Below are 17398 nucleotides of genomic sequence, written 5' to 3' on the forward strand. Positions count from 1 at the left end.
AAAAAACAGCTCTCTGGGATTTTGATTTTGATTACATGGAATCTATGGCAGGGAAGAATTGACATATTAGCAAGTCTCTTTCAACCCATTAACAGAAAATACATCTCAATTTATTTAGATCTTCTTTGATATCTTAATGAGAATTTTATAGTTTTCTGTATATATATTATATTCTATATAAAATTTGTTGGATTTTTTTGTGCTATTCTAAATATTGCTCTTCATTTCTTTGGTATTTTGAGTTTCTGACGTATGTCATTTTCCTTCTTCCTGAAGAACATTTAACATTTCTTGCAGGGTAGTTCTGCTGGCAATGAATTCTCTAGGTTTTTGTTTGTCTGAGAATGCCTTTATTTCACCTTCACTTTGAAGGATAATTTTACTGGATATAGAATTCTAGGTTGGTTTTGTTTTATTTTGTTTTCCTTTCAACACTTTAAGTATTTTACTACATTCTGTTCTTGCTGGCAGGGTTTATGACAAGAATTTCTCTGTATTTCTTTCCTTGTGTTCCTTTAGGAGGTAAAATGTCCCCCACCCCCCTTTGATTTCTTTTAAGCTTTCTCATGGTCTTTGGTTTTCTAAAGTGTGATTATGAAGTGCCTAGGTATAGATGTTGGGGTATTTATCTTGCTTTGTGTTCTCTGAGATTCCTGGATCTATTGTGGGTGTAAGTCATAAATTTTGTAAAATACTCAGCCATTATTGCTTCAAATATTTCTTCAGTTTCATTCTCTTACTATTCTCTTTCTGATATTCCAATTACATGTATGCAACACATTTAAAAATTGTCCCATCATTTTTGGATACTCTATTCTGTTGTCTTTCATTCTTTTTTTTCTCTTTGCAATTCAGTTTGGGAAGTTTCTATTGACATAACTTCAAGCTCATTAGCCATATCTACTTATGAGCCCATTCTTCATTTCTGTTACAGTATTTTTGATTTATACCATTTGCTCTTGATTATTTCTTAAAGCCTCCATCTCTCTGTTTATATTAGCTATCTGTTCTTATATGTTGTCTGCTTTTCCAATTAAAGCCCTCAACATAATAATCATAGTTATTTTAAATTCTCTGTCTGATAACTCAACCACCTCTTGCATATCTGCATCTGGTTCTGATGCTTTCTTTGTCTCCTCAAACTGGTTTTTGCTTGCCTTTTAGCATCCCTTGTAATTTTTCTGTTGAAAACTGAACATGATGTATCACATAAGAATTGAGGCAAATTAAGTTGTTAGAGTGATGGCTTATGTTTATCTGGCTAGGATTTGGGTCAACTTTAACATTTGCTGTGATGGTAGATGTCAGAGGCTTCAATTTCTTCTAGTATCATTGTTTTTGTATCTCCTGTTTTCTTTGGGTTTCCCTAAAAACTCCTTCTCACAGATAGCTACTGTGCCTTTCAATTCTTTCAACTGTAATCCACTGTTTCTATAACAGAGCCCTGCTGATGTGAGAGAAGGTGTGGGGAAGGGAAATCAATCTGTAATCTTATGAGTAGGTCTTAGTCTTTTAGTGGGCGTGTGTCCCTGGCCTCTGACCTTCACCTTATGTCACAGCTTTTCTTTTCCTCCCTTAGGTGAGACAGGAAGGCTAGAAGCTGGATAATTTCATTTTTCCTAAGTAGGCTAGAGCTTTTGTCTTCTGCTGAGTAGGACTTTGTTACAGAGCCGGCTCTGGGTGTATTTTAAAATGGCTACTCCTACCCACACCCTCACCAGAAAATGAGAGGCTTTTCCTTGGCTCAACCAAGGCTGATTGGTTTCCTGGAGATAGATACCACAAAAGTGGGAGTCCTCCCAGGATGAGGCTGAGGCCCCCAGGAGTTTCTCACTCACACATCAGCCCACGCTAAGCCACCAGCAATCCACCAAAGTCGCCATTGAATTGTACCTGAGAATTTCTGGCTCCAGTGTCTTCTGCTCTAGGTAAACTGATCTTGCTTTGATTCTTTGTATTCACTCTCTAGTGGCAGTTTTCCCTATGACCTCAATTTTCTGAAGGATCCTGAAAAGGCCACTAATTTTCATTCTGTTCCGCTTTTATCTTGTTGTCAGAATGGGAGTGACAACTTCCAGCTCTATACATGTTGGACCTGAAATCTGAAGTCCAGCTCATTCTCTTTTCTTGCTAAGTAGCGTTCAATTTTATGCTAATACTACAGTTTGTTTATTCATTTTCCAGGTGAGAGATGTCTAGGTTATTCCTAGTTTGGAATGATTATAAATAAACCTTCTAGGAACATTTGGATACTGATTTTTGCATTAACAAAAGTTTTTGTTTCACTTGGGTAAATACCTAGGGGTGGGATTACTGGATCATATGGACAGTATATGATTAAGTTTATTAAAAACTGCCGAACTGTTTTCTAAAGGGTCTGAATCATTTTTTCATCCCCTCTAGTAATGTATGCGAGCTCCTGTGATCCACATCCTAATATCATCTTACTGAGTTCCAATTTGCATTTCCCTAATGACTAATGAAGATGAAGAGATCTTCAAGTGCTTATCTGACATCTGTATATTTTCTTTGGTGAGACTCCTTTCAAATTCTTTGCCCATTTTTAAATTTTTTATATTCTTATCATAGAATTTTGGGAGTTCTTCATATGTTCCTTATACAAGTCCTTTAACAGATATTTGATATGCAAATATTTTTTCACATTATATGCCTTGTCTTTTCATTCTCTTAACAGTATCTCTTGAAGAGCAAAGAAGTTTTAAATTTTGATGGAGTCCAAGTTAAGAATTTTTTTCCTCTGTGGATCCTAATTTTGGGATCATATCTAAAAAAAATGTTCACCAAGATAACACAGATTTTTTCCTATATTTTCTTCTAGAGGTTTTATTGTTTTAGATTTTACATTTAAATCTATAATCCACTTTGAGTTAATTTTTGTATGAAATTCAAAAATAGCTGGATATCTATTTGTTCTGCTACCATTTGTTTAAAAGACTTTCTCCATTGAATTGTATTTACATTTTGTTGAAAATCAATTGAAACGGGAAAATGATGGACTAGAAAGACCTGGGACTCTCTTCCCTCCCAGAAAAATAGCTACAGGACAGGCAAAAATGGCCTGGAAAAAAAACTATTCTAGGATTTAGGACATCAGGGGAAGGCTGGGCACTGCCCATAAGAGAGGGGCAAGAAAAATAATTGTGATGGCAAAACTGTGCGTTAATAAGTGCGGCTGCCAGCACCACCCCCCACCCTGTAGACACTTTTAAATTCTCAGGCCTAAGGGCCTGCGGCTACAGACAAAGGGGACCCCAGGGACACACCTCCCCAGGAAAGGAAAGAGAAGGGAACACAGCGTAAGGCTGACTCAGCTTTCCACCCACAGATTTGCTCTGCGTGTCCAGGAGCCCTTCCAGGCTGGGCGGGGCCAACCCATTATTTGCCTTGGGAGCGGCAAAGGGCTAAAGAGATCTGACCCTCTCCATCTCCCTCTCTACTAACCAGGATTGCAAAGGGTAGTGGAATTATTTCCTACCCAGGAAAAGGTACAGGACTGCCAGCAAAAACTGGGAAACTACCTCTGAGAAAGTTTGAATTACGAGGCGCTTAGTTTCCAAGCAGGAGCCTCTGTCACGGTTGCTCAGGTCCTTGTTAGACCAAACACTCTCCTCTCAGGCACGGAACTGAGAAGGCTGCCAAAGAGCGCCATCTTCTGGTGGACTGAGGTAGAGCATGCGAGGAAATTAAAAGTAAGTAAGCGAGAGTGGGTGTGGTTCAAGTCACTGAGCGCCTGCTTCCCACACGGGAGGTCCTGGGTTTGCTTCCTGATGCCTCCTAAAACAACGACAAAAAGGTGAACAACAAGCAAACAAATGAAAAAAACAATCTAGGAGAACTGATGTGGCTCAGTGGTTGAGCGCCAGCTTCACATATGCAGGGTACCAGTTTCAATCCCCAGCCCCAGTACCTAAAAAAAATAGTAAATAAGTAAGAGGGGCTTTTTCTGACCTTTACAACCTCTCTCCCCAAGGCCCTAGGAAGTGGGTCTACAACCCATTACTGGGTCAAGGCCCCAGATTTGAGCAACTAACAGGGACAATCCTAAAGACCTAGAACAGGATGAACCAAGAATCAAAGAATAGCAGTAACACACAGGCTTCTGCCACTAAATTCTTACGGAAGAGAGAAAAATTGAGCATCTTGGTAAACTCACCATCCTAACCAGATGCCTAAACATCAGCAAAAAATTACAAGCCACACTAAAAGAATGAAAGACATGGCCCAAGAAAAGGAATATATCAAAGCCCCAGAAGAGACATAAGATTTGAGACAACTAATCAACAAGATGCACGCAAATTTCAAAAATCAAATTAATGAGTTGAAAAACAATATGGCTAAAGAGATAAAGGACATCAAGAAAACAATGAGCAAGCACAAAGAGTACTTTGAAAACCTGAATAGAAAAGTAACTGAGTTCATGGGAATGAAAGGCACAATAGGTGAGATAAAAAAACATATTAAAGGCATACGGCAGCAGACTCAAAATGATAGAAGGAAAAATAAGTGATGCCGAAGACAGAACAGCTGATATTAAAGAAAGAAAAGAACAGAGAGAGAAAAATGGGAAAATTTGAGCAAAGGCTCATGGAGTTGAATGATAACATGAAACCCAACAACATATATATCATGGGACTTCCTGAAGGAGAAGAGGAGGGAAAGGGGGCAGAAAGAGTATTTGAGGAAATAATAGCTGAAAATGTCCCAACTCTCATGAAAGAAAGAAACTTACATGTCAAAAAAGCACAGTGTACCCCAATTAGAATGTGAATAGACTTACTCAACGACACATACTACTCAGAATGTCAAATGTCAAATTTAAAGAGAAAATTCTCAGAGCAGCAAGGTAAAAGCAAGCCATCACATTCGAGGGATGCCCAGTAAGACATAGTGTGGATTTCTCATCAGAAACCATGGAGGCAAGAAGACAGTAGTATGGCAATTAGGATACTGAAAGAGAAAAAACTGCCAGCCGAGAATTCTTTATCCAGGAAAATCGTCCTTCACATATGAAGATAAGTTTAAAATATTCACAAACACACAGAAACTAAGAGAGTTTGTAAAAAAAAAGAATCCACCGTTGCAGGAAATATTAAAGGAATCCTTACAGCCTGAAAGAAAAAGAAAGGAGAGGTTTGGAGGAGAGTATAGAAGAAAAAATAGCAGAAAAGATAACCAAAAGAGTAAAAAGACAGATGGAAATGATGTGATGAAATGAAAAGACAAATTTAAGATATGAAAACTGAAGAATAAAATGGTGGAAGTAACTAATGCAATTACAGTAATATCATTGAATGTGAATGGATTAAACTCCCCAATCAAAAGATACGGGCTGACAGAGTGGATAAAAAAACATGAGCCATCCATATGCTGCCTACAAGACACTCATCTTAGACCCAGGGATGCAAACTGGCTGAAAATGAAATGTTAGAAAAAGATATTCTGTGTTGGAAAAAGATACTTCTTATACTAATATAAGAAAAAAACAGTTTTTAAATTATAAAAAATTATAAAAGATGTAGAAGACATTATATATTAATAAAACGGACAATCCACCAGGAAGAAATAACAGTCATAAGTATCTATACACCTAACCAGGGTGCCCCAAAATACATGAGGCACTCTGGCAAAGCTGAAGGGAGAAATAGACATCTCTGCAATAATAGTTAGAGACTTCAACATACCATTCACATCATTAGATAAAAGAACTATGCAGAAGATCAAAAAAGGAAATGGAGAACTTGAACAATATGATAAACAAGCTAGACCTAATGACATGGAGAACATTGCACCCAAACTTAGCAAGTTACACATTCTTCTCAAGGGCTCATGAATCTTTCTCCAGGATAGACCACGTTAGGTCACAATGCAGGGCTGAAATATAAAAAGATTGAAATTATAAAAAGCACCTTCTCAGATCGTAATGGAATGAAATGGGAAATCAATAAAAGAAAAGAAAGAGGTAAATTCATAAATGTGTGAAGGCTGAACAACACACTCCTAAAGAATCAGTAGTTCAAAGAAGAAACTGTAAGTGAAATCAGTGAACATGTTGAGACATTTGACAATGACTACACAACTTATCAAAACTTACAGGACACAAGGGCATGGGTATAGCTCAGTGGTTGAGCTCCTGCTTGACACATATGAGGTGCTGGTTCAATTCCCATACCTCCTAAGGGAGGAAGAAAAAAACTTATGGGATACAGCAAAGGCAGTGCTGAGAGGGAAATTTATAGCCCTAAATGCCTATTTTTAAAAAGAGCTAAAATCAAAGATCTAACTGAACAACTGGAGAAACTAGGAAAAGAACAGCAAACGATTCCCAAAGCAAGCAGAAGGAAAGAAATAATAAAGATTAGAGCAGAAATAAATGAAATTCAGAACAACAACAACAACAAAAAGTAGAGAAAATCAACAGAACCAAAAGCTGGTTCCTTGAGAAGATCAGTAAAATTGACAAACCCCTAGCTAGACTAACAAAAAAAAAAAAAGACGATGCAAATAAATAAGATCAGAAATGAAAGGGGCAAAGTTACGACTGATCCCACAGAAATTTAAAAAAATCATAAGAGGATACAATGAGAACCTGTGTGCCAACAAACTAGACAACCTAGATGAAATGGACAAATTCCTCGAATTGCACAATCAACCTACACTGATGCTACAAGAAATACAAGAACTTAATAAACCAATCACATTTAAAGAGACTAAATCCATCATCAAAAATCTCCCAACAAAGTCCAGGACGAGATGGCTTCACAGGTGAATTCTACCAACCATTTCAAAAGAATTAAGAATAATCCTCTTTAAACTCTTCCAATAAAGTGGAAAGGGAAAATTATCCACCATGTTTTATGAAGCCAATATCACCTGTGGTGGTTAGGCTACTGTGTCAACTTGACCAGGTAATTGTGCCCAGCTCTTTGGTCAAGCAAGCACTGGGCTAATTGTAATGCAAGGACATTTCATGGAATTTAATCATCAGTGAGTTGATCGTATAGGTGGCTGATTACATCTACAATTGACCAAGGAGATTGCTGTCAGTAATGAGTGACATCTTATCCAATCACTTGAAGACCTTAAAGGGAAAGTGATTTCAGCATTCAGAAAGAGAATTTCCAGCTCTACTTCAGACAGTCAGCATCTCCTGGGAACTCATCAAGGACCTTCATCAGATCCCCTGGTTTGCGGCTTGCCCTGTGGAATTTGGACATGTGCATCTCCATGTCATGTGAGAGAATTTTATAAAATCACATACTATTTATAGAAATTTCCTGTCCTGTTTCTCTAGGGAACACGGATTAATATACCACCCTAATACAAAAGCCAGATAAAGACACTTCAAGAAAAAAAAAATTGCAGACCAATCTCTCTATTGAACATAGGTTCAAAAATTCTAAACAAAATGCTTGCAAATAGAATCCAACAGCATATCAAAAGACACGATGACCAAGTGGGATTTATTCCTGCTATTCAAGTATGGTTCAACATAAGAAAATTAAATAGTATAATATACCACATAAACAAATTGAAGGAAAAAAACAACACATGATCATTTCGATCAATGCAGAAAAGGCATTCAACGAAGTCCAGCACCCTTTTTTAAAAATAAAAACACTTTAAAAGATAGGAATAGAAGGGAAATCCTCAATGTTATAAAGGGTATTATGAAAAACCCACAGCCAACAGCATGCTCAATGGGGAAAGGTTGAAAGCTTTTCCTCTATGACTGGGAGCAAGACAAGGTGCCACTGTCACCACTGTTATTCAGCATTGTGCTAGAAGTTCTAGCTAGAGAAATTGACCAAAAAAAAGTCATCCAAATAGGAAAAGAGGAAGTAAAACTCTCACTATTTATTTGTGGATGCCGTGATCTCATATTTAGAAAACTCTGAAATGTCTATGGCAAAGCTGCTTAAACGAGTTCAGCAAAGTGGCAGGATACAAGATTAACATTTAAAAAATCAGTAATGTTTCTGTACACTAGTGCTGAACAGTCTGAGGAGGAAATCAGGGAAATAATTCCATTTACCATAGCAACAAAAAGACTCAAATACCTAGGAATCAATTTAACCAAAGAAGTACAGGACCTATATATATAAAATTTACAAAACAATGCTAATGGAAGTCAATGAAGATCTAAACAAACGGAAAGTCATTCTGTGTTCATGGATTGGAAGATTAAATATTCTGAAGATGTCAGTCCTACCCAAACTGATTTATAGGTTCAATATAATATTAATCAAAATTCAACAGCCTACTTTACAGAGATAAAAAAGCAATTACCAAATTCATTTGGAAGGAAAAGTGCACTTGAATAGCCAAAAGCATTCTAAAAAAGAGAGATATGGGACGAATTTCACTGCCTGACCTTGAAATATATTATAAAGCTACAGAAGTCAAAATGGCATGGTACTGGCATAAAGACAGACATACTGATCAGTGAAACATAATTGAGAGTTCAGAAATAAATCCTCACCTCCACGGCCAACTGATTTTTGACAAACTTACCTTAGCCATGCTAATAGGACAAAACAGTCTCTTCAACAAATATTGCTGGGAGAACTGGCTATCCATAATCAAAAGAATGAAAGAGGACCCCTATCTCCTCCCTATACAAGAATCACCTGAAAATGGATCAAAAACCTAAATATAAAAGCCAAGACCATAAAACTACTAGAAGAAAAAGTAGGGAAACATCTTAAAGACTTTTTGGTATGTGGTGGTTTCTTGGGCCTTACACCCAAAGCACAAGAAACAAAAGGAAAAATAGATAAATGGGACCTCCTCAAAATTAAACACATTTGCACTTCACAGGACTTTGTCAAAAGGGTGTAAAGGTGGCCAACTCAATGATAGAAAATATTTGGAACTCACATATCCAATAAGGGTTTAATATCCATGATATATAAAGAGATGCTACAATGCAACAATAAGAAGACAAATGACCAAATTAAAAAATGGGCAAAAGACTTAAATAGACATTTGTACAAATAAGAAATATAAATAGCAAAAAAAAAACAACAACAAAACACATGAAAAAAAATGTTCAACATCACTAGCAATTAGGGAAATGTAAATCAAAGCTATATAAGATATCATTTCATACTTATTAGAATGACCACTATTAAAAAGACAGAGAACTGTAAGTGTTGGAGAGGATGTGGAGAGAGGAACACTTATTCACTGTTGGTGGGGATGTAGAATGGTACAGCCACAGTGGAGGACTGTTTGGTAGTTCCTGTATGTTGAATATAAATTTGCCACATAACCCAGCAATACCACTACTGGGTATATACCTAGAAGAACTGAGAGCAGTGACATGGACAGACATCTGTACACCAATGTTCATAGTGGTATTATTCATGGTTGCCAAAAATTAGAAACAACCCAGGTGAGCATCAACCAATAAATGGAATAACAAACTGTGGTGTATTCACATGATGGAATATTACGTAGCTGTAAGAAGAAATGAAGTCATGAAGCATATGACAACATGGATGAACCTGGAGGACATTATGTTGAGTGGAGCAAGCCAGATACAAAAGGACAAATATGGTATGATTGCATTACTATGAACTAAGTATATTCTGTAATCTCATGGAGTTAACAACTTGAATATGGGTTACCAGAAAATAGAATGAGGTTAGAGAATGGAAAGCTGAGGGTTAAGTTGTGCAGAATTGGTAAAAAGGATGTGTGTTAATCTTTGGAAATGAATAGAAAGGTGATATCCTAACATGTTTGAAACTAGCAGAACTATTATGTGAGTATGAAAGTGGTTTAAAGGGAAAGTCTAAGGTCATGTATATTACTAAAAGGAAAGCTAAAAAATAAATGTAAAATGGGACTATACAGGATAGTAAAACTGTTTTGTAAGATATGAATATGGGTAAAATTGCATATATAAGACCATTTTTCTTTGAAACGGAACAAATATTAAGTTAATACTACAAGATGTTGCTATCAGACTAAACAAAAACCAAAAAACATGTGCTAAGTGAAAGAAACCAGACACAAAGTACTATATATTTATAAAATGTAAATATAAATTGATTTATAAAGATGAAATTAGATTAGTGGTTATGTAGGGCTGTGGAAGGACTGCTAAGGGGTGTGAGTTTTTCTTTCTGGAATAATGAAATTGCTCTGCAATTTTTTGTGGCGATGAATGCACACATTGTGATTATGCTAAAAGCCATTGATTTTACACTTTGGATAGATCATATGGTTTGTGAATATATCTCAATAAAACTGCTTAATAAATAAATAAATAATTGTGCAAAATAACTAGAAATAGCACCTATGTACAGCAGGGAAAGCACAGAGAGATTGAGAGGTGAAGAATTTTCTTATTTGTTTGTCTATTTTTTTTGTTTATTATTTTTATTATTGAAAAAATGAAAATTCTCTAATAATGATTGAAGTGATAAATGCACAATTATGCAATTATACCAAATACCACTGATTGCACACTTTGAATGAATTGTATGCTTTATTACTATGTATCAATAATGTTGATTTGTTTAAAAAATCATTTGACATATATGTGTGAGTCTACTTCTGAAATTGCTATTCTGTTTCATTGATTTTTATGCCAGTTGCAAAATGTCATGATTAATGTGCCTTTATAATTAAGTCCTGCAACTTTGTTCTTCTTTTCCAAAGTTATATTGGCAATTCTAGTCTAATTCTCTTTTTCATTTCCATATACATTTTAGAATCAGATTGTTGATTTCTATAGGAAGTCCTCCTGGGATTTTTATTGGAATTGTATTGAATGTATAGATCATTTTGAAGAGAAATTGAATTTAACAGTATTGAGTGTTCCAATGCATGGATATGGTATATCTCTACATTTATTTAGACTGTCTTTGATTTCTTCCACCTGTGTTTACAACATACACATCTTCCACTTATTTTGCATTATTTACACCCAGGTATTTTATGCAATTTGGTGCTATTGTAGATTGTATTGGTCTTTATATTAATTTTCAATTGTTCCAATTGTTCCTTCAACCATATAGAAAGGCAATTGATTGTTTATTGGTGTTGTATCATGTGACTTTGTTAAACTCACTGTGGTTGATTGAATTGTTGCCCCGGTTTGGATATACTCTTGGTCTTGGACTACATTCTGGTGGGTGGACCCTTGTAAACAGGATTTCTTGAAGATGTACTTTTGTTAAGTTGTGGCCCAACTGAATAAGGTTGGGCTTGAATCTGGATTACTGGAGTCCTTTATAAGCAGAATGAAATTCAGACATAGAGAGAGAAAACCTGAGGGAGGTACAGAAGCTGGAAATCAGTGAAATCTGGAGGAGAAAGGAGACAACAGCACCATGTGCATTGTCATGTGACAGAAAAGTCAAAGACTGAGGATCACCAGCAGCCAGCCTCAGAACACTGGAGTCTTCAGGGATAAAGCATCGCTTTGCTGATGCTCAAATTTGAGCTTCTCTTAGTCTCAAAATCTTGAGCCAATTAATTTCTGTTGTTTAAGCCAACCCATTGTGTGGTATTTGTTTGGGAAACTAGTACACTCAATTTATTTTTCATCTTTTCTTCCAGAATTCTTTGGTATTTTCTACATAGATTCTATATTAGTCATCTGCAAAGAAAGAAAGTTTCATTTCTTCCTTCCCAATTGGATGCCTTTCATTTCTTTTCCTTGTCTTATTGCACTGGCTAGGACTTCTAGCATGATATTAAATTTCTAGATTCCCTAGTATATGGTCATATAGGCAAGATGTGATAGAACATTTATGCTATGTATTTGTGGCAGTGATATAGGCTTCTTCCCTCCCCTTCAATTAAGAGACCCCAGTCTTAGAACTGGGTGAAAGGGTAGAACTTCCCATTGTGTGACTCAGTCATGTCTCTGCTCACTGGACCTAGAATTTTTCTAGTTTCATACATATATGAAAATCCTAAAATATATTTATATATAACTAAAGTAATACTTTAGTAAGCTTCTCATTTATTTTACACACAAGGAAAATCAATTAGATATCACCAAAACAGTAATTGTGTCACTTTTTGCTTCTCATTGTGAAGTCATTGTTTTTTGCTTCTCATTATTAAGTGCTGCTATTTGGCCTCATCATTCTGGGATTCCATCATTCTTGCTGAAATCAGGCCAAAGAGACCATTTCAATGGCAGCATCTCTCCTTTCACTCCCACTTAAAGAGGATGCTGCAGCAGAAATGTTCAAGGATGTTGGTTCTCAGTTCCCTAGTGAGTGTCCTTCGGGTTCCACTTAATAAAACCTACTTCTTTATATGCCACTTCCTAACTCTTTGGATTCCTTTCTCCACTCTATGTCATAGAAGTTCTGACATCCTGACCTCATTGAATATAGGTCACCATTGAATCCAACTTTTAATCAATGAACAAAGCTGACTATTAAACCATCCCAGCTGCACAAACTAGATATAACATTAAATCCTGATCTTGTAAAAATGTTCCCATAATGGCAAGTTCAGCTTGATCCAAAGTTATATTTCATCCTCCTTTTTCTGATACCATTAAAATGCAAGTGTTCTTCAGGTTCCTACCAATAAAGCTTAGCAATATTTTGCAAAGTGTTGCATGCATAAATCATTTCCTTCTACCGAAGACCTTGCACTGGTCCCCTGGACATGCCGGGTATGACAGTTGTAGGACTGTAGTGAGTATGGGTCCTGCAGAGCACAGGCATTCCATCAACTGCCCCCACTGAGGCCATCCCAGGTTATTTAAATAAGGGAAGAATGATAAGCCCAGAGTTGGGGAAGGTGATTCTTCCCAGACTTGGGGAAGGTGAACAAAGGGGGATTTAGGGTTCAAGGTTCTCAGATTCATCCAACTATATCCAATATCCCCATCCCAATCTTAGTGCCCCTTTTCTTCCAAATAAATGCCTTTTACATACTATAAGAGGCTTGTCAATGTTGTGCTATCAAATTGTTTGGAATTCTGTAATCCACATAATTAGATCTGGTGCCTGGATTTAAATTATCTATGGACACAAAAATAAGTAATTCTTTTTAGTTCCACCAGAGAAAAGTTCTGTGCATATTTAAGAGTTTAAAGTTCTGAGCATGTACTTTTCTCTAGCACAGTCAGAAAGAGTCACTCCTCCTCATCCTTGAAAGCTGCAAGTACCTGGAGAACCTAGAGGCCTGCTACGAGAGTTAGAAATACGTCCTCTGGCAGTCCAGGAGTCAGCAATCCGTGGCTCGTGTCTAAATATGTTACGCATCAGGGCGACCACTGAAATAGAGAAGGTGTCATCATTATCTCAGCATATTGTTAAGGCAAGCTTGACCAGTTCAGCTGGTAAAGAAACAAGAAGCCCGTGGTAGATTCGGACAGCTTATTCCTCATACGGACAGCCAAAGCAAGAATAGCAAGGGTGCCATTTTCCCACTCCCCTAGTTCCACAGGATGGCACCAGTACAACAGAGACCAGCAGCTGCAATATGCGTCATTGACACCCTATTGCTGAAGAGCTGACCTCAAGCTGTACCCTAAAGGGTGGGGAAGTGGGGAGCCTCATACCTCATAAGAACTTGGGAGAAACTGTCTCGTGAGTGAGAAATGTCCTGGCAGCAGCTCCTCACAAGCCTCTTCCCCCTCCCAGCCCAGCAGCATACTCCTTTATTGATGCATCCAGGCCCATCCCAAGGAGTTAAGCCGGAAGACCTGAGTACATGGTGGAAGGATCCCAGGGCTCCTCTTGCATGTCTTTACTTTTGGACTTCCTAAACAGAGAAAAGCGTAATTAGTTCTATAGATGGCTATTTTTAGAGCTAAGCTTGCTTGCTATACAACAGGCTTTCTTCTTAAGAAAATAGAAACTATCCTTAACTGCCTTGTCCATCCTTGGCCATTGGCCTGAAAGAGGCCTAGTCCTATGAGACATTTTACTGTTAGGGTTCCTACAGAGTTCACCTACTTTCCCAAAGGGTGATGGGGGGTACACAAATTCCCTTTTCTGCACGACCAATCCATCCTAATGTGCACTCATGCCAGCTCATAGAAGTAAGCAGTAAACATCAAAGTTATTATAGGATCTTGCCTTGGCTCTTTCCTTATTGCTTTGATCTCTCCTGCATGTGAGGCTTCATCCTGGCCCTGGACTTTGGGCTCTATACTTGGTCTCTGATGCCTGATTCTGGCCCATTGCAGATTGCCTGCATCTTTCCAGGTCTGATATTTACCGTGTAATTATTATTGATCCATTGATTTTGAGTTTAACCAGCAAGAGTCCTCAATCCCTTGGACCACCACTTCTTCTGCTGGTCCTGGCTTTATACCAGGAAGGCAGGGCAAAGTCATAGAAAAAGTGGCTATATTTTAGAAGTAGAGAGAAGCAGGTGAAGAATGAAGTAAAAACCTGGCTACTGGAGGAAACTTTGGACAGGTGAGCCCTGCTCTTGATCATCTTGGGCTCATGCAGAACCATCAGTTAATCAGTCTTTCAATTGAGGTGGGGATAATGGTCCTCTTTTAACATCAGTTTCAGCATCTGATATTTGGTGGCATTCTCTGAAACAATGGGCTGGTTTCAGATAAACCAAACCAAAGCATAAGATGCTGATGTGGTGAAACTTGGGTCAGAGTTCAGCATTCCAGGGATGCAATGGGATTATGGGCCCCTGGGAGACTCCGAAGAGTGAATGGAGCCAGGGGGAGAAGTACATGGCAGAGAACTTAGCAGAAAGGGAGACACGGTATGTCTGAGGAGAAGAGAAGGGACCAACTTGGGGCTGAAGTTTAGGCCCTATTCATGGCCGAGAACACTTGCCACTGTGGCTGGAAGACATGGGGCAGCCTTTGTGGGAAGCTGGTGCTCCCAGGTTACCTCTGATGGCTTTAATTCACACCCAGAACCCTGCTCTAACATGATTCTCTATGCAGCGATGGGCAGCAACAAGAGGGATTGGGAAGGGAAGGAAGAAAGTGAGAAGGAAGCAGAGCAAGGATAAGGATTAGAAAGAGGAGGAGGAAGACTCTACTATTGTTGAAATTGATGACTTTGTTGTCACTTCACACATAAATTTCTAGAAGGTGTGATCTATCCTTGAAATCATCATTTCTTCACTAGCCATTTCCCAATATCCTAAAAACTGGATTAACTCCACCAAAACTGTTCTTTTCAAGATCCACTTTGGCAAGTTCAGACTTCTCTATCTTCATCCTAACTTTTACCATACTTAACTGTATTGCTTTTCCTCCTTTTTGAAAGTTTTCTGTAATAGTATCTGTCATACCATGCTTTTTATGTCTCCGATTCCTTTCCTCTAATAGGCAATTCTGGGCAAGAGGAAGTTTTGACCCGCAAGGCCTGACAAAATGCACGAAAATGGGGAAGGCTTATCTATTGCTATGAGGACTAGAATAGAGCATAATCCATGTTCCAGAGAAGGAGCTGAATGAAGGAGGCAAAAGAAATTATCACACAAGAAGATGTACAATGAGAATGTGATGGTCAGTATGCTACAATGTGAACAAGGAATAGTGCAGTGATTGATGAGGATCCTTTGTCTATACATGGGCTTATAATGTAGTACATACGTCTCTGGATCTTTATAGCTCCTCACCACCCCTAATCCTATGGTAGATGGAAGAAGACCTGATCCTCACCACACTCTTTTTATGTTTAGGTGGGGGAAGTTTGCACCCATTCTCCCAGTCTCAGAACTGTAGACACCCAACTCTATGTCTAGGTCATTATAGCCTCTGAGAAGTTGGGCAGCACTGGCCTCATAAGACCTACTGCCTACCTGAGATGAAAGCCTATTGTCTGGAAAACTGGACAACACAGAATGCATATGGAGCCACTCTTACAGGCAGTAGAAATTCCTATGTCCCAGGTGAAGGTAGTGGAATTGAACAGCCAGTCTTAAGTGTTCTGCAGAAAAGTAGATGTGGCAGAAGAAGGTGTGCCTTTCTTTTTGAGAAGGACATGCTTGGGCAGTTCATCCTGTAGCTCTTTTCTGACAATTTGTAATCTTATAATTGAGCATAGGAGGACAAGGTACTCCATTCTACCTTCTGCACAAAGAGGCCAAGGCCAGTGGTGCAGTGTGCGACCAGGCTCTTTCCATCCTCACCACTTACTTTAAGTGGTTGACCTCCCTGGAAGAAGGTGCAGTTAAACAAGGTACTCTATCAGGAGGTTCATAGAAACCTAAAGGAAAGGGCTGCTGGTTTTCAGGGAGGGGTTCCCACCATTTGGGTCCTCTGCTAACCTTGAAACCAAAAAATGCTCTTCATCTAGATTCATTCAAGACCTAGAACTTTGCATTTCCATAAAGAGCTCTGAAGAGCAGAAATCAGGACTACTTTTGCTACTTTTCCCTGCAGTAGTGACAGCAAAGGTAGCAGCTGAGAGATATTATTTTACTGATCTTTGGCACAATAGGTGGTGATGTTGGGATCATGGGAGGCTTGCCTGGGCTTTCCAAGGAACACAATCCCCATAGTTGACACACTCTGGAAGGCTTATTTCTTGATCCTCTATCATTCAAAGTTCAAAGGTTGGAAGTCTGGACTCTCCCATAGAGTCTGCCTCTCACTCGTCATTTGGCCTTTTCTGGTATCTTGCTATTCCAGGGTCTGATCCCCAGCCATGTGTTCTGACTTCTTTTTCTGCTTGTGGTTGGGGTTGGGTCATCCATTTTTGTTCCATAGAGTTTTGCTGCAGAACTTAATTTCTATTCCACATTTCAGATACTTCTGGTGCCATGCACTACATTCTCTTAGTCTCACTTCTGAGTGTCAGTGTGATCTTAAATAAATATTAAGGGAAGTCTTGCCTTAGATGCAAGCCATGTATATTTTATTGTCCTATGGTTTTCCAAAGCCATGGATGCTGAAAGAGTCTGCTTGGTACTTGTGAATAAATAATCCAGAATTGTGGGGTAATGGGGGAAAGTTCTCACACCTGGGTACAACTCTTAGCCAACAGGGAAGGGGTCTAATGGGTAAGTGCCTCTCCTAATTGAGTCTCAGGACAAGTCTGAAGAGGCATTCAGCATGCTCCTTGGGAGGTCCAAGGAAGCTCAAACCCTCGTTTTCCTCAGTGGAGACCTCTATAAAGCATATTTCTTTTTTCAGACTTCTAATTTAGAAATAATTTTAGACTGGAATAAAAGTGGCTAAAATTTTATGTTTTTTCATTAGTGTATTTTTTTTCGTCTCAGGGTCCAATCCAGGAATACGTTTAGTTGTCATGTCTCCTTATCCAATCTACAAGTCTTCTCTTGAGTTTTTCCTAGTCTTTCATGAGTTTGTCACTTTGACAGCTATTTTGTCAGTTATTGTGTAGAATGTTCCTAAATCTGGGCTTTCTGATGACATCTTATGTTTAATTTAAGGTTGTTCATT

This window comes from Dasypus novemcinctus, chromosome 7, assembly GCF_030445035.2.
Source record: "Dasypus novemcinctus isolate mDasNov1 chromosome 7, mDasNov1.1.hap2, whole genome shotgun sequence".
NCBI classification, from domain to species: Eukaryota; Metazoa; Chordata; class Mammalia; order Cingulata; family Dasypodidae; genus Dasypus; species Dasypus novemcinctus.